The sequence below is a fragment of the Podarcis raffonei genome, chromosome 2 (assembly GCF_027172205.1).
Source record: "Podarcis raffonei isolate rPodRaf1 chromosome 2, rPodRaf1.pri, whole genome shotgun sequence".
NCBI classification, from domain to species: Eukaryota; Metazoa; Chordata; class Lepidosauria; order Squamata; family Lacertidae; genus Podarcis; species Podarcis raffonei.
Genome location: NC_070603.1, coordinates 75,215,803 through 75,242,008, shown reverse-complemented (window position 1 = coordinate 75,242,008; position 26,206 = coordinate 75,215,803). Strand labels below are relative to the sequence as shown.

At 43.6% G+C, this 26,206-nt stretch overlaps 1 long non-coding RNA gene across 3 annotated transcripts in view; it reads right to left on the bottom strand.

Annotated features, from left to right (window-relative positions):
• Window positions 1-4,281: 4,281 nt before the first annotated feature.
• Window positions 4,282-26,206, bottom strand: part of LOC128408199 (uncharacterized) — an 80,201-nt gene continuing 58,276 nt past the window's right edge. For all 3 annotated transcript variants that reach the window (XR_008328996.1, XR_008328997.1, XR_008328998.1), the window contains 2 exons: window positions 6,236-6,384; window positions 4,282-4,858 (listed from right to left, as the gene is read on the bottom strand). This is a non-coding gene — a long non-coding RNA (uncharacterized LOC128408199). The remainder of the gene's footprint in view (window positions 4,859-6,235; window positions 6,385-26,206) is intronic.

The window sequence follows — 26,206 nt, the reverse complement described above, 5'->3', positions numbered from 1 at the left end:
CCATAAGCTACGTTTAAGGTGCCATTTAACCCCTAGCTTTCATATCTCAGTTTCTAACACTGCCCTTGGGGTCCCTTCCAACTGTAGAATTCTATTATTTGTTCCAAACCAGCCCAGCAAGGGAGGAGATGAGTATATCCCAAGGAAAGGATTCCTCGACTGGCCCATGAACAGCTGATGATCCAAGAGTTTCATGCGGGTAGCCCACGGTGTGTCCAAAAATACAAGTAAAAACCACACAGCATCCACACAGTACTATTTCTACAATGGAGAAAAAACACCATTAAGTTATCTACCAATACAATTTTCAAGTGGACTGAGAGAGCAGTTTGGGAACCTACAATTATGGAAGGGAAAAGACAAATAGGTAACAGGCTGAACTTTGCTTCTGGCTTCCTGAAGAAGCCAGCATTTTCTCCATTCTGGTATGATGGAGTCCTCCATACCTGTGTGACACTCTCCTCTCACTATGATGCAAATAGTTTTTGATAAGTTTTGTCAAGCTTCAAAAATCTGCAAAACTGCTTTGACCAGAGCACAATAATGGCTCTCTCTCTCTCTTCTATCACCTTCACCCGTTTGAAAGACCATTGTCAGACTCCAGCCAAAATCTTTCACACTGCTAAGTAAGTCCCAGGAGCAGTAGACAGCTCATTGGCCCTTGCTAAAGCTGACTTTGTGGCATGGAAGAATATTAGAAGCGTATCTTTAGCTTTTATGGCCAGAATGTAAGATAGTGGTGGATGAGAAGTGTGGGTCGCATGTAACATCTGAAGGCAGACCTATACAGGGAGATTTTAATTGTTTCAGGGGGGTTTTGTGTTTTAATATTTTGTTGGAAGCCACCCAGAATGGCTGGGGCAACCAGTCAGATGGGCGGCATATATCTAATAAAAGTATTACAGTCATACCTTGGGTTACGAACGCTGCGGGTTGCGTGTTTCCAGGTTGCGGACTGTGCCGAACCCAGAAGTACTGGAACGGGTTACTTCCAGGTTTTCGCGCTCGTGCATGCGCAGAAACACAAAATGACATCATGCACAGACGCGCATCATGCATGCTTACAGACACAGCGCTTCAGGCTGCGAACGCTGTGGGTTGTAAACCTGCTTCCCGCACGGATCATGTTCACAAACCGAGGTTATGACTGTATTACAGCATGGAGAGTGTAGCTTACATTCTGAAACGGCTGGATGACTGGCATCGTATCTAGGCCTAAAAAGAAAGCAAAGCAAGGAGTGGCTTGAATGGGGATGCCAACCAGGCACACATTCAGCCCCAGGAAGTATGTAGTCAGACAGAAAAGAGGATGAGCAATGTAACAGCTGGCAAAGCACTTCCTGAGGGCTGAGCTCATTTTTGTAATAGCAACACTTGTGGCCAAACAAGTGCTAATGGTTGGGATAAGTAGCAACCTTATTAACTATGGAAGCTTTTGGAACTGAATTAAAAATCTTGGCTTCTAGCCTTACCATCGCTTGGGCCTCTTAGGGGACATTAATATCCCTGCTCCACGGCATTCCTATTACCGCTTCATTAAGGATCAGATAATGATAAGTATGGATAGTTTATTCTGTGCAGAGGCTGATTAATGGCTAATATTTCACACGGTGCTTAATGGGACCTCCTTTTATGAAGTGAGCAGAAAAGGTTCTCCTATAATCTCTTCAGCAAACTGAGTAATTCTACCCATTTGCACCAACGTGACAGATTTAACACATGCTTTAAAAAAAAGCCAAAGAAGGATAGAACTTTCTTCATGTATGCAACAACAGCAGCAAGAATACTGATTGCAAAGTATTGGAAGACACAAGATTTACCCACCCTGGAAGAGTGGCAGATGAAGGTGATGGACTATATGGAATTGGCGGAAATGACTGGCAGAATCCGAGACCTGGGAGAAGAGTTGGTGGAAGAAGATTGGAAGAAATTTAAAGACTATCTGCAGAAACACTGTAAAATTAATGAATGTTAAAATGATGTTGGATTGAAAATAAGTGGTATTAGCAACAAAGTTAATAAGAATATGCAAAAATGAATTGATAATGGATGAAAATATAGAGTTATAATATGTTAAGTTACAGAGTTAAGATAAACGAAAGAGGGTAAGGATTTGCTGATTTGATTATTTAAATGGGAATACAAAAAGGGGAGGTGTGAGGAGGTCAAGGAAACAAGCTAACGAGTTTAAAATTATAAAAAACGGATTTGTTTTTAATTCTTTTTTATCTACTCGTTTTTTGTATTTTGTATTTTTATTTTTCCTTTTTATGTATTTTTGTATGTTTTCTTTTTTATCTCCTTTCCATATGTTTTCTTTGTATTTTGTAAACCTATGTCTTTGTAAAATCTCAATAAATATTTTATAAAAAATAATAATAATAATAAAGCCCCAAATGCCCCTTGAGAAACTTGGAGGAAGATTATATAATCCTGACGAGAAATCAAAGTCTGTGCACCTCTTCCCTAGTTCTGTAATGCTACCTAAACCTGCATGAAGGCTGAGGCTATCAGACTGCAGCGCGGGCACAATAATTTGTCAGCAGCCTCTCTCTCTCTCTCTCTCTCTCTCTCTCTCTCTCTCTCTCTCTCGCACGCACACACAGAATCAGCCCTGCAGTAAGACATGCTACGTGAAGTTTTAGAAAGAAGAGTGGGCTCTATGACCTTAAAACTTCAACTAGAGAGCAACTTAACCTGCCTTACAACAAAGGCATGTAGCAAAGACACCAGCAAGAATGTGAAAGTTTTAACAATTTCTCCTCAGCCTCACACATACCCCTAAATATGTTGCCTCTCATCCTTTCTTCATGTGTAATACCAGAGTGTGCTTGTCTTCCGGTGGTGATGGAGGAATACTTCAGAAAACTGCTTAGAAGCAGGGGCTTGAATATACTGCTCCAGGCACGCTTTCTGTAGTTAAAAAGCCAAGCTTCTTAAGGTGTACCTGTGCAGATGGCCAGATATGAAAGAATCTGACTAGAGAAGGCTCTCTTCCAAAAAGCTAACAGACAAGGCAGAAGGTTTACTATTCCCACCAGCCCTGGACAATTATCTCGGGGTAAGACAGCCAGTTTATTCTTGGCCCCAAATGACAGGCCAAGAAGAAAATTACCCCGAGAGAGAGAGAAATAAGCATAAAAGGGATGTGACAATTCTTCCTTTGAGGGGCTGCTTCTCAATCAAACTGAACTGAGTTCGCACAATAATAATTTCAGATTTCCCCTTTTTATTTTAAGAATTGCTGCAGTAGAAGTTGCAGAACCCTAAAGCATCTTTATATACATAGTACATCTTGTGACAAAATAGGTGCCCTTCAAAGTGGCTGGAGAGCATGTTGCTGTATATTAGGATTCCATTCACACACCCGCATACCCCACATCATGGTTCATCACATTTTTGCACTGCCATTCAGTTTTGGAAGACAGCCCTTTATCAGAGCATGGGCAGGTGAAAATATTCTTCCCTCAGAGCCAGCCCATTCATGAGGCGGGGTGAAGTAGCTGCCTTAGGTGGCGGAAACACAGGTGGCGCCCCTGCGAGTGCCCTGAAACACCACTGCTGGAGAAGCAATCCAGGTAACAGAGGCTTCAATGGGGGCAGAGTAGTGCAGCACTCCACCACCTAGCTTTGCCATTGGGTGGGAAGGGATAATTGCCAACGGCTTCTTCATACCCTTGCCAAATCTCTTCCCACCCCCAGAAGAAACTCTTGCAGAACCTCCCCCACCATAGCAGGGGCAGCAGCAGGGCGTTTCGCCTCAGGCACCAAAATATCTTAGGCCGCCATGTCCTCCCTGCATCCATTCCCTCCATAGTCTTTAGGGTTCTTACTAAAGGCAAATACTGCAGCCATTCTTATGCACTTAAATAGTGGAATGCTACATGTTTGCATGCATACGTAATGCAACACACACACGCCACAGTGGAAAGCAGGTCATCACTGCATATAATCATGCCCATCACTTCTAAATTGTTATCTGAAGGAGTAGGAGAATAAGGCACTGCTTGTACTTGGGCCTAGCACCACTCTTGCCCGGGCAGCATGCAAAGGGAAGCAGCTACAGCAACATCAGAGGAGGAAGAGGAGGAGGAATGGTCCCTAGTGAATGGCTGCCTATGAGAGGTCTCTCCTCTTTATGAATGACACTGAGCTGTTCCAACAGGCTTTGACTTGAACAAGGTGAGCAGCCTCTGTTGCAAACCCCCAGCGTACTGCACGGCTTCAATCCCTATATGAAATTAGCAATATAATCACATAGGAATAAAAAGCCATAGAAGACAGTGGGGCAAATGATGCATCCGGTAAGAAGATGAGCCTCTGAGAAGAAATAACCATTGTCTGAACCCTTCCTTGATGCCCTTTTCTCTTCCCAACATGAAGGTTGTTGCTACACAGACTTCACCATGCATTTCTCAATGGAGCTGATCAAAAAGGCAGGTGTAGGCTGTATTGGAAGTTGTCCAGTCAGTCACCATGGAGAATCCCTGGGCCAAAAGTGCTGTGGGGTAATGCAACCTCTTGAGTTGTGAAAGGAAAATTTGATGTAAGAAAGGATATTTGGCAAGATGGTAGAAATAAAGAGAAGACCCCTAAAAGGTAGCAAAAATTAAAAGAACAGCGGAACAGCTTTGCTGTCCTGTGACATCCCTTTCTGGATTCTATAGGACCCTTAAGGAAGGGCTTTCTCCAAAGAATCCAAGCAGACCTCTGCTTAATGTGCACCCTGGAATTGCATCATGGAGTCACATTTTGGAGTCTTGTTACCCAGCACTCCAGAAGCCTCAAGCGCAGACATTTAAACTTGATGCGGCCAAAATAATTTGGGGCTGTCTTGACGCACTATCCATTGGCATCTCTGAAAAGGAAACAAAAATGTCGTTATTTTGGTCTAGATAGTTTAAATACTTCATATTAAAAATACCAAAAATATTTCAGATTAATAATTTCATATATAAAAAATCACTTTCCTAAGAGAGTGTTATAGCACAATCCTAACCGTGTCTATTCAAAGGTAAGTGCTATTGAATTCAGTGGGGCTCGCTCCCAGAGCAGATAGAATACTAGAATTGTAGGATTGGAAGGGATTCCCAGAGTCATCTACTTCAACCCCCTGCAATGCAGGAATCACAGCTAGAATTCCTGACAGACAGACATCCAACCTCTGTTCAAAAACCTCAGATGAAGGAGAGTCCACCTTCTGGGGTAGCCCATTCCACTGTGAAACAGTTATTACAGTGAGAAAGTTCTTCTCAATGCTTAGTCAGAATCCCCTTTCTTGTAATTTTAATCCATTGGTTTAGGTCTTACCCCCTGGAGTGGCAGAAAACAAGCATGCTTCATCTTCTATGTGACAGCACTTCAGATATTTGAAGATAGCTATCATATCACCTCTCAGTTTTCTCTTCTCCAGACTAAGCATACCTGACTCCCTCATAAGGCTTGGTTTCCAGACCCTGAGAGTCTGAGGACTGTAGCAGGGAGGGTAATAAGGTGAAGTCCTGTTGTGTGAACAGAAACCTGTTGCACCCCCAAACAGGTTCTCCCTCACCTTGACTTTGGAAAGTTCACTGTGGCTGAATACAGTAGATAGTGTCTCTAAAACAAAGAAAGCAACTTTTAAGGTTCCTAACATCTAATAGCTTGCTGCTGCGGTGACATTAGCACAGATCTTGCATTGGTTTCTTGAGTATGTATTAATATACAGTGGTACCTCGGGTTACATACACTTCAGGTTACATACGCTTCAGGTTACAGACTCCGCTAACCCAGAAATAGTGCTTCAGGTTAAGAACTTTGCTTCAGGATGAGAACAGAAATCGTGCTCTGGCGGCGCGGCAGCAGCAGGAGGCCCCATTAGCTAAAGTGGTGCTTCAGGTTAAGAACAGTTTCAGGTTAAGAATGGACCTCCAGAACGAATTAAGTTCTTAACCTGAGGTACCACTGTAATGGTTTGTGTCCTTGTTGTTGCAGGATGTGGTATTTGCTGTATTTTCCTAGGTATAAACTGCAGCTGCTCTCCCTTGTCCAATAATTAAAAAAGAAAAGTGAAACTGATTAGACCTGAGGATTTGTTCTGTGAAATACATGCAAAAGGGGAGCAGGCTCAGGCCCCACCTCTTCATCTCATTCAGCAAGGGATTATATTAACTAAATTAGCAAAACAACTCCGTACATTACAACTGAATCTAGATATTAGTTGGCTTAAAAAGGTTTTTAAAAATTAAACACTTACCAGTATTCCCACAGCCAGCAGAGCTAGAGTTACTTGCAAAATCTCTATCCACTATTCTGCTCCCACATATATGTGCATTTCCCATAAGTATTGTTGTATATGGCTCCTGAGTGAATTTTACATGGTATTGATCCATGAGAAACAATTCCCTGAAAATAAAAGAAGAAGAAAACACACACAAAAGACTGCGGTTCAGCTCCATTTTTACATGTTTTTATTTGAGCCCTCCTATCACTTGACTATACAAGTCTCATGCTGATTGTAGCCTAGAGTGGCAATTTTCTCAGCTTTATATAAAATGAGAGACAAAAACAACCAAGGAATGTCCTGTCTGCCCTTCAGAGATATTCCAGAAGGACATTAAAGCAAACAAATTTGTATTCATTCTTGCAAAACCTTACCATCTCAAAAATAATTGAATACCAGAAATGTGGGATTTGTCAGCAATCTCAGACACCCAAACCCAGACCTATATGCCATTTTTTCTTTAGACCCGAAAAGGCAATACCAGTGCTATTTTTCTAGAAAAAGAGGTGCCAGAACTCATCAAGAACACCTCTTAGAATGGCAATGGTACCCACCTGAGAGGTGCTGGAACTGAGTTCCAGCATGTTCTGCCTGGGGGGTGGGGAGCCCTGGGCCATACCCTTGTCAGCAGTCTTGCAAATTAAGCCCACAAACATTTTAAGACAATTTTTTACTAGCTTCATTGACCATCACTTAGCCCATGATCACCTTTAAAAAAGAAAGAACCTATGTGTTTTGGTTCCCTCCTTTTCACCTGGCAATGGTTCTTATTTGCTATAGACAAACACATAAGAAGCTCTTTACAAGGCTCCTCTTATCAGTAAGGTTTCTTTCGGTACATTTAAAAATTAAATTGGTGCATGTGAGGAGCTATTGGGGAGAGATTTTTTTCCCCTGTTGCGCAAGCTGACAATACCTGGCAGCCATATTTAAATGTTATGGCCCATCCACTGCTGGCCTGAGACCTTTTCCCATCCGAGAATGTTGAAAACACAAACACAAAACCTCAAGACGGGACCTTTTCTCTTTCTTTTTAAAAATGGCATGCAGAGATAGAGGAGGGATGCAGGAAAATGGCACCTGCCTCTGAATCTTGCTGCCCAAAGGGGGACTGCTTTGTGTGGCTTGATAAGGCTAACCTGAGAGCTGCCCCCTTATGACAAGAGCTGAGGTGCTGAGGTAGGGGAAGAAATGTGCTTGAGCAAATTCCTGACAGGCAGAAGAAGCTTCCCATGCCCCACCTTGCACAGTAGTGGAAATCTACAGAAAGAGAGCATCCCTGCTCATCCCTCTGCTATCTACTCACTATGACAGGGTGAAAATGAGAGACCAATTTCCAATCACGCTAGCAGAGCGAGCTGCTCCAGCAAGCTGTCAGCACCTGGTACACACTCGTATCAGACTAAATCCCCTGGCAGCCCATTAGGAGCTGCTCTAGGCTGGCTGCAGGATATCTTGACAGGAAGCCAGACAACAGAGTGAACAAACACAGATATTCTGTTAAGAAGGTGTGTGGGGGAGGAATGAAATCTGGGATCTATTACTCTGTTAGAGTCCGTTTGATGTCTACTTATGGGGCTGCCTATTTTCAGGAGCAGAGCAGGGGGGAGACTCCCATGTGAGCGTACATGTTTGCACATGCACCCATATGCACATGTACACACAGTCTTTAACAAATATATATATATACACACACATACACACAAATATGCCTTCATTCTTCCCTTTTTGAGCTTGGGCCTCCCATTAATTAAGGGAGAGCAGGTCATTTTCTCTCCATTTACTCAGAGGGGCCTACAGGAAACACTTGCTGGCCCCATTGGAAGAACACTGAGTTCTACAGCAGCCATTGCAGGATTCCGCTTTGTTGAGTTAACAAAGATCAGTGGCTTTGGGTGAATAACTCAGCTTGGTTGGTACAGGCTAGTTTTGTGCCATCTCCAACCCCGTTTCATCTTCCTGATAAAGAATGCAAACGTTTACAGGCATTTCTTGCTCCTTGTACTGGCTTTTACGACTGCTCCTCTTTCCCCACAGACAGTGCTACACCTTACCACAGCTGTGAGAAGAAATGCCATTGTTACACCAGTGTTTTCCTCAGGAAACATGTCAAGTGTGGAAGTAATGTCTGAATACATACATGTTAAAGGCACACATATATACACCTGGGGAACATTATCTGCAATACATCACAGCAGTTATGATGTGCAAAGCTGTCCTATGATCTACACTTCCTCTGATGTTACTGGCATACATAACAATCTCAAAGCTTAGCACAGATGTATTTTAGTACTGAGCCTAATAATGAAAGGCACTGTGGTTGCTAAGCTAACCTTGAAAAGTAGTGTGTGGGGTTGTGTGTGGGAAGACGGTGCTATCCTCACAACTTCCAGTCAGGTTGGTTAGGCTGAGAGACAGTGATTGGCCCAAGGTCACCCAGTGAGCTTCATGGCTGAGTGGGGTTTTGAACCCTGGTCTCCCGAGTCCTAGTCCAACACTCAAACCTATACATCAGTAGTGGCTCTGTGTTTGATATTAAACTAAAAGGTGTTTAATGTTAAACCAGAATCAAATACAGAGAATTCTGAAGTAGAATAATGGGACTGCAGATAGGGATACCATTTTTGAATACTCACCTGTGTAAAAACATGCACATACACACAAGTCTCAGTAAGCTGAAAATCAGCAGAGCAAGAAGAAAGCATCTGAATCTTGTTTCTTTACATGCAGGCATTAAAAAAGCATGAGGGAGCATTCAAAAATGGCACCCCCTTCCTGCAGCCCGAAGCAGTCTGATGTACCACCTCAGAACTCTAGCTCGTCATTCTTCTGCCTGTGTAGACTGAGCCTTAGTCTCTTCTAAAGAGGGTCATTTTGATAGATACTGTCAAAACAAATTTGATGGATTTTGTGCTTCCAAAGGGAAGAAGCTGAAATAAACAGGCCCTTTTTTCCAGCATGGTGGGGGACACACAACAATAGCACAATTTTAAGAATCTGCTGTTAAAAGAAGTAAGGTTGCAGCTGCAAATACAAGGCATAAGTGTTTTTTAATGACATCTGTTTTCTGTGATAAACAGCAACAAAATATGCTACCATTCCACTCTGTATACAAAGCATGTTCCAGGCAGTTTTCGTATTCATTTCCCAGTGATGTGTGACCTCCACAAGAATACATATACTGAATGAAACGTCCTCAGGCAAAAAAATAAAATAAAAGGCAGCCTCCTCCCTCAGTAGGATATATAAAAAATATGGCCCTTGAACCCTGGGGCAGGGGCATCTCTTGAGAGCTCCCAGTGGTGCTGTGTCCGGCTTCTCTTCTGTTCTCAGCAAAATGTTTTGTCTTGTAGCATCTGGGTCTTAAGAGAATTCCCCCCTCCTCAGATTCCATCCATGCCAATCGTCAGCACATTTGGACTATACAACAAGCGTTACACACCTTAGCTAGAATTATTCTCTCCGCAATATGAAAGAGATAGTCACCTTAAATGGGGTAAATAACAGCAATAGCAGCAATAAACATTTGTGTCGCATTTTCAAGTGTTCAGACCACTTCACATGCATTATATAGCCATAGTCCTTACAACAATCTTGTAAGGCAGGTCAAATATTATCCTCCATATTGCAGTTTTTCCTGTGTGCGTGCACATGCACACGTGTCTGTGCGTTTGTGTGTTAAGGACTGAGTCCGCGGGAGAGGCTTGCCTAATAGACTACTTAATGAGCTCGTGGCAGAAGTGAGAGTCGACTTGGGGACTCTCTTAGAGCTGCTACACTGCACAATCTTCCAGTTCTTTCCAAGCATCTGGCAGGGCAGGAGGGAAGGTACAGAACCGTCAGGTATTTGTTGATGCTTCATAAACTGCAAAACAATTTGCTACACTGCCCCTGCATGGACAACAGAGAGGTTACAAAGTTGGCTGCTGGCAGATGGCTGTTATGACCCTGATACACACAAGGAACAGAGCTTGCAAGGAGAAAAGTGTCATATTGGCGCAGTGGCTTTTTGTGGCTATAACTGCATTCAAGAGTTTGTTTAGATGTGATAGGTCTCTTAACACACTGGCTTGCCACCCAGGGAATCTGAAGACAGTGAAATTCAGTGGATTTGCTGCTGTCCAGGCAACCTGTTGCTTTGATGCCTCTGGACATGTTTGCCTTGCCCCTGATTCAATCCACTCTTAAATGGGGAGGGGGGTACTTTGAGAAGTGTGTATGGGGGGGCAGGTCCCTGGAACCCTGCTTCTCTCTGCAGAGCAATAAGACAGAGAAAAATAACTGTTTGAAAAGGGAGGAGGAGGGAGAACCTTGCCAAACCTCTCTTTGAAGAGAAGCTTTCAGACCAAGCAGCACCCATTTCAAAGATACTTCAAAGGCACAGGCATTCAGGCAAAGGCAGAAGTCATATGTAGATCATTGGTCTAAGATGCAAGATCTACAGGAGCCTGAGGGTGGAATAAGACATCACCAAAAAACATAGTGGTGGTGCCAAAAACATTAACCACACAGTCTGGTTTCTTCTTTTCCCTCTGTAATATATAGTAATGTGACTTCTCATCCCACGGTTGCCAGTGATTTAGTGTGGAACAAAAGATCTATCATGCCTTTCATTATTACACATTGTAGGGAAGAGAAGGGAGGATTCCAGGCAACCGTGGTGCTGCCTAATGTTTTGTTTTGGAGAACATCTATAATTGTTTCACTGGTGAATTCTGGCTTTCAATAAAGAATTCAGCCTCTGAGGAGAACAGCAGCAGCAGCAGCAGCAGCAGCAGCAATGAACTGCCTCACCGGAGGCAACCTGTGGCCTTTGGTCTAATTTCAAAAGGAAGTGATCAGTTCATACCTCTGACAAGGGCAATCTGGCTCTCCCCTGCAGCCTGCTAAGTGGGGAGTGACAGTAAGAGCTGGAGATAGAGAAAAAAGGGGCTGCCCTGCCCAAATGTTGGCCCTGACCCCACCTACTGCTGACTTTGGCTGGCCCACCACTCGTCTAGGGCCATACACACACAGATTACCCCAAAGGGAATGTCAGAAAACAGTTGCCCATCTCTGGATTATCTGAGGCAGGTATTTGCTGACATGAATTAATGGGTCAAGAGACCCATATACAGCCCCTCTCCCCAAGGTTATTGCTCCTTAAAAGAGGATCATTCCTTGACTCTACACACTCCTGTTACCCACCAGCTGTTCAATTTCTATCCATGCCTCAAATTACTTTTAAAAATAAATATTCTGTCCCCACCAAAAACAAACTGTTTAGGCTTGATAACAGAGAAAATGAGCTCAGCTCGGTCCCTGCTCCTGCCAACCTAGCAGTTCAAAAGCACGTCAAAATTGCAAGTAGATAAATAGGTACCACTCCGGCGGGAAGGTAAACAGCGTTTCTGTGCGCTGCTCTGGTTCGCCAGAAGCGGCTTAGTCATGCTGGCCACATGACCCGGAAGCTGTCTGCAGACAAACGCCAGCTCCCTCGGCCTATAGAGCGAGATGAGCGCCACAACCCCAGAGTCGTCCGCGACTTGACTTAACGGCCAGGGGTCCCTTTACCTTTATTCATTCCAAACCTTGGAGTTTGTAAAGTGTGGTTCCAGAAGTTTAGGGTGCTCCCTCCCTTATTTAAAGAATATAAAACATCCTGAATAGAAGCGGCTGCCAGTAAAAAGCTGCCCTCATACACAGAGTCAGAAGAAAGAGAGTGAGCTCTGTCACTGTTGCCTGCTCAGCATTCAGCTTTCGTCTGCACTTGACTTTAGTTCCATGTGTGTTGTTATGCACCAGGAAAAGGCATGGACAGCTCTACATAATAATGCACCTGCCGATTAAGTGCGCTGCATACCAATAAGCACAGATGTGGCCTTGTGACACTGAACACTCATTTGTGACAGAGTGCTGCCGCATCAACAATTAGGTCAAGCTAAAACACGGTCACACAAGTTTGTAGTAGTTTGTATGAACAGGGTTTCACCTCAGAAAAAGCAAAACCAAAACTGACCATCAAATGATATAAAAGCAACAGATCTTCCCAGGTGCAGGTTGTGGGTCAGGCCATCAATATTGCACCTCAGGCATAAAATAAAAACTTTAAAATGCAAAACGTTCAAGCAGGTCCACTGAGACTAGTCTTGTTGAGAAACAGTGGAAGCTACACAAACAGGAGTTTAGAGAAGGCTCTTGTGCATTGTTCACATGTCAAGCAGGCAAACAGCTTAAACAAACATTGTAATAATATTGAAGCTATCATACTTGAATGTACCAAATAACAAATACCAGCTAGCCAATATTATATTGCAACACTGTTAATTTGCGAGATGTTTGGATAAGGGAAGAAATATGCAGTCCAAACCTATACGTTTTTGCACAGAAGTCAGTCCTACTAAATTCAACATAATTGACTCCCAGAGAAATGTGCAGCCAGAAGTTCTCTTATGTAGTGCCTTTTGAACAATAAAGAATATGCAGCTGTGAGAGTCAGCCCTGGCCAGCATGTGCTGGATGGGGCCGGTGGCTCTTTTCCAAAACATCTGAAGGGCACCAGCTTGACAAAGGATGGCACAGAAAGTACAGTGAATTCACAGGTGAAAGATTCGGCAGCGGATCTGGAGCCCCTGGGAGGGGCAGTGAATCTACCCAATGCTTCTTTTACCACTGCTTCTTCCTCCTCTGTCCATCAAGCCTCTCTCATTGCTCAAGTGTAGCACCCTGCTTGTGGTTAACGCTTAGCTGGAATGAAATATTCAACGCAGCAATAGAGAAATTAAAATAATAATTTATTTGTCAGACAAATAAATGAGAGGCACAGTGGTATATGGTTACCAAGCTCTGGCCTGCCTTCCTGCCCTTATGGCCAGCACTTATATTCCCTCAGCTCAGCCCCCTTGCTCCTCCTTTGGCTGCCTCTGTCCAATCAGCCTGGTTAAAATTCCTATTGGCTGTTTGCTAGAACCAATCATAAAAGATACACCCATTTCCTATTACCTTTTATGGGAGACAAAGAGCTATATTTCCTTCTATTTATAATTGGCAAATAAATAGCCATTAACCTCTACAAGGCACCTTAATTACCAAATAACCTTTTGCCCTAGACTAGGCGCCTTAACTAACATTTCATCTTTTGCCCTGTTGCCCTATTCACTCCAAAACAGATGGTGGCTAATTTTATCTTTGGAGGTCATTAAGCAGAGGCTTGACAACCATATGTCAGGAGTGCTCCGATGGCGTCTCTCTGTCTGGCAGGGGTCCGGACTCAATGGCCCTCATGGTCTATTCCAACTTCTTCTATGATTCTATGATTCTATGAAATAAGAATCTTACTTTCTAAATCCTTTGCATAATTACATTTAAGCCAATATTTCATACATATAACATATATAGATTTTTAGAAGCAAAGATCTTGTTTAAGTAAAAAGGAACTTAGTAAAAGCTAAGTTCTATAAGTTTTCTAAATTCTCTGAAGCTTCAAAGCAGTTTCACAGAGAGAGAGAGAGAGGCCTCTTCCCTTGGCCAGCTGCTGTTTGTATTAGCTCTTGCCCTTTTAACCTTAGGAAGATGTGGCTCAAGTTTAATGGGAGGCACAATAATTATTACTATTTAATTGTGTTTTTGCAACCTTGATTGTCTTCTATCATTTGTATGGTCAGTGTGACCTTTTGTTCCCAGCCTGTTTTATGACCGCAATAAACCAAAGGGGCCTCTGACAAAGACCTTGCCTGCTGGTGTCCTGTCTCGAAAGAAACATTTGTGAATTTAAGCTCATTTTTGGAATACAGGAATCTGATCAAAATATAAGCCTTGATTAAAAATGCAGGCTATGATCAGATGCCTCATTCCCCCCTTTCAAGCTCAAGGACCTTCCCAAGTGTCCTTGATAGCTTGACCTTCATCATATTCCTGAGGTAAAGCTCTGTATAGGGCCATGATATGAGGTAAAGTTTCATTTGAAATCATCTTGCTAATTGTACTTCTAAAACATGAAATGATACATGGCACCATACACAAAACCATTACTACTACCGTCAAGAAAAACAAGCAAGACAATAGTATCCCTTTGAGTCCTGCGACATTTGGTAACCAGTTGGTGAGCCATCCCATATCCCATCCTTCCCATGTTTGTACTGGGACATGTGCTATATTCTCCATCTTTGTGGCCAACACACGGATTGCCTCACCATTATCAGAAATGTTAAAGCAACAGGCATTCCCTGTCAAGTTCAAGACTCCACATAGGCCTCCCTGCCTGGCAAGTACATAATCCATTCCCATTTTCAGCTGCAAAATGGCGGCTCTACTTTCATCCAACTGTTGTGCAATAAGTCTCAAACTCTGGGCCGTTGCATTGGTTACAAGTTCCACTACTGCTTGCAATCGAATTATTCTGTTTAGATTATAAATAGGATCTCGAGCCCCTTGTATGAGCTCATCAGGATTCCAGGAGGCAGGTTCATAATAGGCTATAATGCGCTCTGGTGGCCAATCATCAGTATCGCTCCAACTTTGGGTACTTCCTCCTGCTATATGAGAAATATCAGCGTTTCTTCGTGTACGCTTGGCTGAACTAGTGGGCATAATCCACATTGGTGGTAATACCCATCCCAGGAAACAAGTCCCACTCCATTTGGAAGGGAGTTTCTTGTATGCCCATTCTCCACATATCCACCACAACCATCGGGTCTGAGGTTTTTGGTACGTGGAGTGCATAAGGCGAAATATCAAAAGGGGCATAGAGCTCACAGTGCAGTATGTTAGATTGCCTTTTTCTGTCATAGTTATGTTCCACACCATTTTCCATGCATGAATAAAAGGAGGTGCACAGGGCAAGGTATTCCGAGTTCGATAGGTAGTACCGTTTGCCCAGGTTTGACTATTCTTAATATAATCCCAAGTATAGTGGCAATGAGAAGAGCCTATCATGGTAGAATCAGCTGCCTCTGATGATTTATGTACACAGAATTCCCCTTGTACAGGTATAACTCGTATTGGTTTAGTTGAGTTCCATCCGGGGAAATTCTGTACTTCTGTTTGGTGTGGCATTTCGCTTACCATACCAATGGCATTTAATGGTATTGGTAATAAGGGCATACCTCCCTCTGAATCATCTGGCCCAAGAGAGCAAACAAGGCAATTGGTCCTATTTGTAACATTGGCTACCATCTCAGCTAAGCCTACCCACATATTGTGGTCATGGCGGAATCCATATTTAGCAAATTTGCTCAAATTCAAGGACCCTTCCCCTTCCCAAGGGATCAGGATTAATAATAAAATCATGTTGATGTCTAGTATATGCATTCCTTCCACAAAAGATTACCTTATTGTGATAACAAAAAAATATTAGTCCCAATATAATTCCCCCAGTGACAGAAATGGGGAACCACCAAGACCAAAACATATGTCCCAAGGATCCCCAATGAGTAATATCTCTGATAATTGTTCCACAGGGGGGGGGCAGTCAATCAATTGTATAAGAGAATCTTCCCGTTCACAATCGCTGGTTCAGACGCTCCTCAAGCTTCAGGCGTGCGCAGGTCAGCCAGCTTCCAGGTTGTGGCTGCAGCAGGCCGGTCGTCTAATGTTGCCCGTGACCTAGCCCGTTCCCCGTAGGGCTAGATACAGGGGTTTTTGGAGAGAGTCAGTTTTAAAGGATTAGAGGGGTCACCTTTGCACGTCCAACTGCCTTCGGACTTCTTCAAACGGGAGTGATGAATCCAGGGGGTCACCTCAGCTACCTTCACCGCTGTTGGAGTAGAGAGCAAGATGGTGTAAGGTCCACGCCACTTAGGTGCAAGTGGATCGCGTTTCCACTCTTTCACCCATACGCTATCGCCAGCCTGGAACTGATGAATCGGCTCGGCAATGCTGCACGGCGTGCGCTCGAGGGCCCACCTGTTAAGAGAAACAAAAACACGGGAGAGAGATTGCACTTGTCCCTGTGTCACATAGTCTCCTATTTGTTTGAGGTCAGCTGGAATATCCTGAACAAAGGAGGGCGGCCTCCCATACAGGAGCTCAAAAGGTGACAACTTAAGTCTTTTTGTGGGTGCGCACCGAACACGAAACAGTGTTATGGGTAACACATCTACCCATCCCAATCCTGTTTCCTGGGTTAATTTTGCCAATTGGGTTTTCAGAGTCCGATTCATTCTTTCAGTTTTCCCTGAACTCTGAGGCCTATATGCTGCATGCAGTCTCCACTTCACTTGTAGGACTCGACATACTTCTTGTACTACTTGATCAATGAACGCTGGCCCATTATCACTTCCAATGCATCTAGGTAATCCAAACCTTGGGATCAATTCAGTGAGGAGTCTCTTAGTTACCTCTCGCGCCTTTTCAGTTCTGGTGGGAAAAGCTTCAACCCATCCGGTAAGAGTATCTACAAACACAAGGAGATACTTGAATCCCTTAGAAGGGACCAGCTCTGTGAAGTCCACAATTAGGCTTTCCATGGGGACGTATCCCACATGTTGGATTCCAGGAGGTTGTACCGGTCCCTGCCTGGGATTGTTTTTAGCACAAAGAACACATTTCTGGGAAATGCAAGTTGCTAATTGTGATAGGTTAATAATATACAACTTCCGACTGAGACTCTCTCTGGTTGCAGTACCGCCAAGGTGAGTAGATTCATGATAATTTCTTACAATTGTACCTGCTAGGTGATGAGGTACATAAATCCTATTGTCTGGCAGGATCATCCAACCGTCCTTCACAATCGCCCCTTCCTGTTCAGCCCACTTCCTCTCTTCTGGGGTATAGTGAGGTTTAACTTCTTCTGGAACTACCTCTGGTATGAGGGCTGCTATAAATCCTCCCACAGGCTTTTGGGCTGCCTCTCGGGCTGCTTTGTCAGCAGCATGATTTCCTCTGGTTATTGGATCCCTTCCACGTCCATGACCTTTGCAGTGCATTACAGCAATCTGTTCTGGAGCCCATACTGCTTCCAACAGGATTTCTACTTCAGGTCCATATTTCAAGGCCTTCCCGTGGGCTCCTATTAGACCTCTTTCTTTCCATAGAGCTCCATGTGCATGCAGGGTTAAGAAGGCATATTTAGAATCAGTATAGATGTTTGCCTTACATCCGGCTGCCAATTGCAGAGCTCTAGTTAAACCTATAAGTTCAGCCTTTTGTGCTGAGGTGCCAGCAGGCAAAGCTTCAGCTTCCACAACTTCCTCATTGGTGACCACAGCATATCCTGCTCGTCTGGCACCCTCATGCAGGTAACTGCTACCATCAGTATAATATACAACATCTGGATTTTTCAATGGTTCATCTTTCAGATCGGGTCTACTGGAATAAACTTCATCCATTATTTGGAGACAATCATGTGATTCTTCATCATCTACCTCTGGTAGGGGCAGCAAAGTTGCTGGATTGAGCATATTCACTACTCGTAGATGAATCCTGGGATTTTCACACAATAGGCCTTGGTATCTAGCCATCCTTGGGTTTGTTAGCCAATAACTACCCTTATATTCCATAAGTGTCAGAACAGCATGAGGTACATTCACATACATCGTCTGGCCAAAGGTAAATTTATCAGCTTCTTTGACAAGGCTTGCAGTGGCCGCTACTGCCCTTAGGCATGGAGGCCATCCTTTTGCTACTGAGTCCAATTGTTTTGACAAATAAGCTACTGGACGGTTCCAACTTCCTAATCTCTGGGTCAGGACTGCCGCTGCAATCCCATTCTGTTCATGTACATACAGCTGAAAGGGTTTTTCCGAATTAGGCAGTCCAAGGGCTGGGGCCTCCATAAGTCGTTGTTTGATAGCTAAAAAGGCTTGTTGCTGCTCAGGTCCCCATACGAATGGGTCCTTTTCTGCACCTCGAGTGCTTTCATGTAAGGGCTTGGCCAGACTGCTGAAATCAGGTATCCATAGTCTACAAAACCCTGCTGTTCCCAGGAATCCTCTGAGTTGTTTCCTTGTGGTAGGTTCCTTAATAAGGCAAATAGCTTCTTTCCTCTCTGGTCTCAATGCTCGTTGTTGGTGTGAGATGTCAAAGCCCAAATATTTGACCTTTTCTAAACATAACTGTGCCTTTTTCTGGGAAACTCGGTAGCCAGCTTCCCAGAGCAAGTGGAGCAGTTCCTCTGTCCCTTCTTTACAGGTATCAAAATCCTTTGCCGCTAGTATAAGGTCATCTACATATTGCAGAACCACCTTTTCTCCAGGTATTGAGGGGTAACTTGTTAAATCTTTCGCCAAGGCAGTACCAAATAAAGTTGGGGAATTTTTGAATCCCTGGGGCAATCTTGTCCAGGTTAGCTGGCCTTTTGTTCCTGTCAAAGGGTCTTCCCACTGGAAGGCAAATATAGGTTGGCTCTGTGGTGCCAGCCGGCAACAGAAGAATGCATCTTTCAAATCCAATACAGTAAAAAATGTTGCTTCTGGTGGGATCAAACTCAGCAGGGTATATGGGTTTGGTACATTTGGGTGCAAGGTCTCGATAGCCTGGTTTACGAGCCTCAAGTCCTGTACTGGCCTGTATTCATCTGTCCCAGGTTTCCGAACAGGCAAAAGGGGTGTGTTCCATTCTGATTGGCAGGGCTTAAGCAGACCATATTTTAATAGGCGGTCCAAATGTTTCTGGATGCCCTCTGCTGCTCGCCGGGGTAAAGGATATTGCTTTACAGATACAGGGGTAGCCATAGGTTTTAGGGTTACTACAATTGGAGCTATATTCTTAGCCATTCCTGGTGGGCTATTTTCGGCCCATACTCCTGGTGGCACCTGTAGGGTTTGGAGGAGCTTGTTTAATTCTGTATCCAATGTGGGTTGGACTTGCAGGGCTGACATTAGGCGCCATGATTGTTCCTTAGGTACTGAGAGGGTAATTATTCCTGCTGCCTTTGATGGCAGTTTCATTTCTGGACCTTGAGGAGTGAAGGTGATTTGGGCCTGCAATTTGGACAGCATATCTCTACCTAAGAGAGGTATTGGACACTCAGGTATATACAAAAACTGATGGGTTAAACGATGTCCCCCAATCTGGCATTCCAAAGGTTGAAGGAAAGACCTCTTAGCTGACTGACCAGTGGCACTTTTAATGACTACACTTTTGGATGCCTTTTTCTGCAATAGTTCTGGGAGTACTGAGTATTCAGCCCCAGTATCAATCATAAAGTCTATTAAATGGCTCCCTAATTGAATCGTGACCGTGGGCTCCTGGAAGCCTAACTTTATGGAGTCCGGTCGTTCCTAGTCTTGGGTAAAATCCTCCTCTGCCAGTCCAATGAAATTGTCTCTACTCTGTCCTTGTCCAGGTCTCTGATATCTTCCATTTCGGATCATTCCCCGTCCCCGTCCCTGGTTTCTTGGGCCGGAGCCTGGGCCTGGGCCTGGGCGTACTTCTTCCAACCTCAGGGGTTCAGGACACTCCCGCTTCCAATGACCCTCCTTCTTGCAATTCGCACATTGATTCCTTCCCAGTGGTGGATTCCTTCCCCGCCCTCTCCCTCCATTTAAAGGGCGGTAGTCTTGCTTCACTGCTGTGGCTAGCATCACCATCTTTTCCTTCTGCCACTTCTTCTTCTCTTGTTTCTCAGCCTCATCCCTATTCCGATAAACTCGGCGTGCAATGGCCATAATTTGGCTCATCAGCATCCCTTCCCATCCTTCTGATTTCTGAATTTTCTTACGAATATCAGAAGCACACTGGGCCACAAATGTAGCAGTAATCATTCTGCTGTTTTCAGGGGCTTCAGGGTCAAAAGGAGTCCATATACGATAGGCTTCCTGCAGCCTCTCTAAAAAGTCTCCCGGACTCTCATTTGGTTTCTGTTCTACTTCTGAGACTTTAGACATATTAGTGGGCTTCTGGCATGCCCTGCGGATACCTTGCACAAGCGTCTGGCGGTAGGTGGTAAGCCTGGCCAGGTGAATTGCATTGTTTGGATCCCAATTAGGATCTTCCAAAGGAAAGTTATCCTGGAGATGACGGTCAATATTAAAAATATTTCCCACTCTAGCCTGCTCACGCAAATATATCTGTGCCTTTTCAATTATGTCTCTTCTTTCCTCAGTGGTGAACAGAGTATTCAGGAGTTGGCGGCAATCTGTCCAAGTAGGACTATGAGTATTTACTATTGAAGTCACCAAGTCCATCATAGCCTGAGGTTTTTCTGCGAAAGATGGGGTGTGTGTTTTCCAATTCATCAGATCCGTAGTTGTGAATGGAATGTACTGGAGGGTCGAAGTTCGAGGTGGCCGTGGTCCGGGTTGCCCGTTAACCAGCACAGGCTCCTCAAGTGCATCAAATACTCTTCTAAGAGGGGCTACTACGTGACCTTTCTCTTCGCTTTGCTCTAGGGGCCTCAAATCATAGGGGATGGTATCTGTCCCAAGGCGTTCTTTTAGCAGCTTTATACGCCTTGCTGTATTGCTTGCTGACCGATCAAGGTCTTCCTGTAACTTCTGTAATAGTTCTCTAGGATTTGGATGTACAGGGGTTTGGGGTGGGCAATTAGTTGGTCCACTAAAGGAGACTGTAGATGGAGTTCTACTGGGACTCACAGGTGGAATAACCACTTCTGCTTGGGCTTTATTATAGGACTCCAAGGCCTCCTGAAGATATTTATCATAATCTATCAAGGAATCAAGTTCTGTGACTCCACCCCCATTATTCGTTCCACTTTCTTGCCTTGGGGTTACAACTGGTGGAGTATTTGGATTAGGCTCCCTTCGATGTGGAGCATAGGGTGGAGGTGGAAGCACCTCTTCCTCTGGTCCCTCAAAAATGGGTTTGAGTTTATTTGGCAAGATTCCTTTCCTAGCTTCGGCTTTTACAGCCAATAATTTGCATCGTTGGACTTTGCATTCCCTTATCCATGGAGGATTTTTATTTAATGTGCTCAGCCAAGAATCTATATATGAAAATTGTTCTGGGCACCCTCCCGTTTCTTTGGCGATATTAGTCCAAAGTTTGCTTACTAAATTTATATCAAAGGTTCCCTGAGATGGCCATTCAGTATTTTGTTTCGGCCACTCTAATTCACATAACGTTCTCAAGCGCTCTGGCGTCATTTTGACTCCATATGCCCCTGAGAAGGCTTTCTTAAAATTATTTAACATACATTCAAGAGGTGTATTTTCCCCCTTTGAACCCCCAACTCCCATTGTATGGCCCTGTGAAGTATCCACTCAGTCACTTACACACTCGCTTCGTGGGGTTCCTTGCCCAGTGAAGTCGCCTTACTGGGAACCGAAGTACTACCCACTCCACACTCAGGTTGTACTTTCTCACACATACAATGCGCTGGATACTTCACCACACTCTACCTCCCAACCTTTCCCTTTTCCCTACACCAGATCACCATCTGATGTACCCAGTCATGTAGCGTACTCAGTTTCCCCCTTACTGAGACGCAGAAGTTTGATCAAGACTTCTCTTCCTCCCAATTAATTGGAGGGCCAAAACCCCTTTGTGCACTTACCCTTAGCGGATCCCTCTTTATTTCTCTGGTTCCCCCCGGTCCGTCGCCGTCGGTGAGCAGGGTATCAGACAGACGAGACTTCTGCGTTCCCCTGGAAAAAATGTTCCAGTGCGCGCTGGGTAAGCAGTTAGTGGTCCTCCCTCTTGTACCCTGCCCAGTAAGGCGAAGGGGCTGCGTTCCAGCAGACCACTTATCCGAGTCACAGAGGCACCATAAAATGTAGCACCCTGCTTGTGGTTAACGCTTAGCTGGAATGAAATATTCAACGCAGCAATAGAGAAATTAAAATAATAATTTATTTGTCAGACAAATAAATGAGAGGCACAGTGGTATATGGTTACCAAGCTCTGGCCTGCCTTCCTGCCCTTATGGCCAGCACTTATATTCCCTCAGCTCAGCCCCCTTGCTCCTCCTTTGGCTGCCTCTGTCCAATCAGCCTGGTTAAAATTCCTATTGGCTGTTTGCTAGAACCAATCATAAAAGATACACCCATTTCCTATTACCTTTTATGGGAGACAAAGAGCTATATTTCCTTCTATTTATAATTGGCAAATAAATAGCCATTAACCTCTACAAGGCACCTTAATTACCAAATAACCTTTTGCCCTAGACTAGGCGCCTTAACTAACATTTCATCTTTTGCCCTGTTGCCCTATTCACTCCAAAACAGATGGTGGCTAATTTTATCTTTGGAGGTCATTAAGCAGAGGCTTGACAACCATATGTCAGGAGTGCTCCGATGGCGTCTCTCTGTCTGGCAGGGGTCCGGACTCAATGGCCCTCATGGTCTATTCCAACTTCTTCTATGATTCTATGATTCTATGAAATAAGAATCTTACTTTCTAAATCCTTTGCATAATTACATTTAAGCCAATATTTCATACATATAACATATATAGATTTTTAGAAGCAAAGATCTTGTTTAAGTAAAAAGGAACTTAGTAAAAGCTAAGTTCTATAAGTTTTCTAAATTCTCTGAAGCTTCAAAGCAGTTTCACAGAGAGAGAGAGAGAGGCCTCTTCCCTTGGCCAGCTGCTGTTTGTATTAGCTCTTGCCCTTTTAACCTTAGGAAGATGTGGCTCAAGTTTAATGGGAGGCACAATAATTATTACTATTTAATTGTGTTTTTGCAACCTTGATTGTCTTCTATCATTTGTATGGTCAGTGTGACCTTTTGTTCCCAGCCTGTTTTATGACCGCAATAAACCAAAGGGGCCTCTGACAAAGACCTTGCCTGCTGGTGTCCTGTCTCGAAAGAAACATTTGTGAATTTAAGCTCATTTTTGGAATACAGGAATCTGATCAAAATATAAGCCTTGATTAAAAATGCAGGCTATGATCAGATGCCTCACAAGGAAGAAAAGCGGCTGATAGAAAGGCACTCAAACCTGTCGGCTGCTGCTGCTGCTTCCTCTTCCTCCTCTGCATGCATGGCCTGCCCCCATTGTTTTGCCTTTTATTACAGCAGCCCAGAAAGCTGCAGTGTCTGGTTCACATCATATAAGCACATGTTTGGGATTCTAAATGAACAAGACCTCTCTCTTCCACACACTGGAGTCCGTAGGTATAGGAGGGGGAAATCCATTATCTTCCCCCCCCCCCGCCTTTCCTTCCCCTCCACGTTTCAAAGAACAACATGGTGGAGAGATCCGTACCCCTCCTGCACTTTTTGGAAACAGGAACCTTTGTCACGAAGGAACAATTTAAATGGCAAGTTCAAAAATTAAGCACTTTGGAGTATTGCTTGCTTATAATATGTGCATTCTATGTGTGTGTTTAATTGTTTCTCCTTGTGCCCTGGTTCTGATGGAAACGCTTCCTGTCTCACATGCTGCTATTAGTTCTGGAGGAAAGATCTTACTGGTGAAAACAGAAGCTTCCTTTCAATCTTTCAAATGATCACTTTTACAAAAAAAAATAATTCACACATATACATCACATTTAACAACACGTGTGATTTGGCTCAGAGTCCTCATTTATTCACATCAGGATGTTGCTAATGGACTGGGCATTCATGTAATGGATGTGATTCCACCATTATCTTAGGGTCTTGTCTGAATGGGAATAGCACACGAATCTTACATTCCTTTGTTGCTCGATTTTCAACAGATCCACGTTTTTAGCATTGCGCTCTCCAGTTTTGTTTGGAGCATCAATTGTGCCATATTTTTCGAATAGCCAGGCTTGATAATCTTGTGAACCATTAGAACTAATTGCCGCATTAATTACTTTCAGTCTGAGGTGTTACTGGGGGGTGGGGCGGGGTGGGAGAACAAGTCAGGCTGCTGTAATAAGGGAGCAGGGGGTTGATTAAAAGAAAAAAATAGGTTCGAACAGGGAAGGGAGATTAGCTCTTTAAAAAGCAAAACATTATTAGTGTGTGATGCTGTTGCATTAATCCCTAAGAGGTGGATGCCTTTGAGTGGTATAGGCAGCAGTTTGAACAAGGAGTCAGTGAACCTTTTGAAAATGCATGTTATGATTTTGCTGGGTGAAAAGTATTATATAAATGTATGATTAGTGTTATTAACCACAGTTAGGTACAAGAGTAGGTATTAGCAATAATTGTACCTCTGCAGGTTTAAGAGACCTATGTGACATTTGCTCCACACTTTCAAGCTGTTTCCTGGTGCTGTTCAGTTTCTGAGAGCAAAATTATAGGAAACATATCAGAAGGCATGTGAGAGAGAAGTGATGTTTTCTGTGCCAGGTGCCAGAACACCAGAAAGCAAGGAGTGAAATCTTTCATTGAGCAAATCTTGCAAAATGGTTCCCCCATAAGGAAAAGTACTTCTTACAGCTGTCATGGAATGGAGAGGTCAAGGATCAATATTAGTGTGGTGGCAGCATGGGGACAATACAGGACAAAAATACCTCATGACTTTCTCTATACCAGAGATTTTCAACCTTTTTGAGTCCACTCCCTTGACCAACTACATTCTTTCCTGTGGGTCTCAGGAGCCCAGTTTTACCACCCCTTGTTTGCAGAACTGGCAGCATCTCCCCCCTCCCCCCTTTTTTAACACCTTCCCTTGTCAAGTGTTCCCTCAGCCTCCCCTCCTCTCTCCTGATGCTGCTGTCCCTGGTCTTTTCTTTTTTAAAAAATATTATTATTATTTTTAAAAACCCTGTAAGTTTTATAGACGGTCCTTCAGCAAACCTTGAAGGGTGGTTACAAATACAAGTTAAATATAATATAATATAATAATAATAATCCCATTGAAGTCAATGAGGCTTCTTTAATAAAAATAGTAAATATCTCTTTCTGAATTCCTCCGAAGGTTCTGCCTCATCTTGAATGCAGGAGGGAAAAGAGATTGAATCCTTACTTTTCTACCTGCAGAGCTCTGAAATAATGTTACTGAGAGTCGCAGTCAGGGTGGAGGTGAACCATGAAGTTCTGAAGAGTCTGATGGAAGAAGCCCTGAGAAGGGGAGTCTTGGGTGGAAAAGGAAATGAAGAGTGAGAAGAATCTCCAATTTTTTCCCACACTGTGAAAAGTCAGCCCACCAAACCTGCAAAGCATAAGGAGGATACAGTATTTGTACCACTACAGCTGGAAGAGATAAGCATGCAGGAATAATACATGGGTGAGCCAGGATCACTAACCCCATGTTAAAACATCAGGCACCTCAGCTGAGACCAGAGTTACAGCACAGTGTATATATTTCTCAGTACATCACATTAAAGTACCTAGGAAGATAGTAAAAACATCTTAGCGATGCAGCTGCAAAGACTGAACAACCAGTTATAGGACTGATTTGAGGAAAAATTGCCTGCAGCAATAGTTGTCTCCTACTGAAGCAGCCAGAGAAAAAAAAATGAGGACACTAATTTGGAGCCAGCGCTGTGAAAGCACACCACTAAAAATGTGTAAAAATGGCTTGAAATTTCATGGAGTTTATTTTCTAATGAATTTGAATGTAACTGCAAAAAAAAAAAAAATCAACTTTGGATTTTTGGAAGGGAAAACTGCTATAGGTTATAGGTGCTGCACAAAACGACCATTCATGCAGATGGGAAAAGAAAGCAGGGGTAGGTGTGATTGCAGGGGACAAGGGATTTTTGTAGCCACCATCTCCCATCATATCTGAAAATGCCTTATATCCAAAGGTTTGCTCAATCTGAAACCATTCCTAGGAAGAGGCATGTATATTCTATTTTACAATCTTAGGTTTTGTGTTTCCATGAAGCAAGGGACCATCAAAGAATACAGGTTAATGTCCAGAGTCTGGCCTCACCACTGAAAATGTGGTCATTTTGAAAATACAAGTAAGCTATCTGTTTCCTATGAAGCTACACATAGCTAAAATAGATTTGCCTAAGTGCTTTCTCACTATAAATATTAAACACTGAAGCTGCAGAAAATCCTTACTCATGCTGCCGATGATATAAGAACACCCGCTTGGGTACCCAAAGTTACTTTTCAGCAATGCAAGGAACTTAAATTTGAGTTCAAAGAAATATGCTACGTTCTGACTTTAGATTTTAAGACACACTCTTAATCAAGC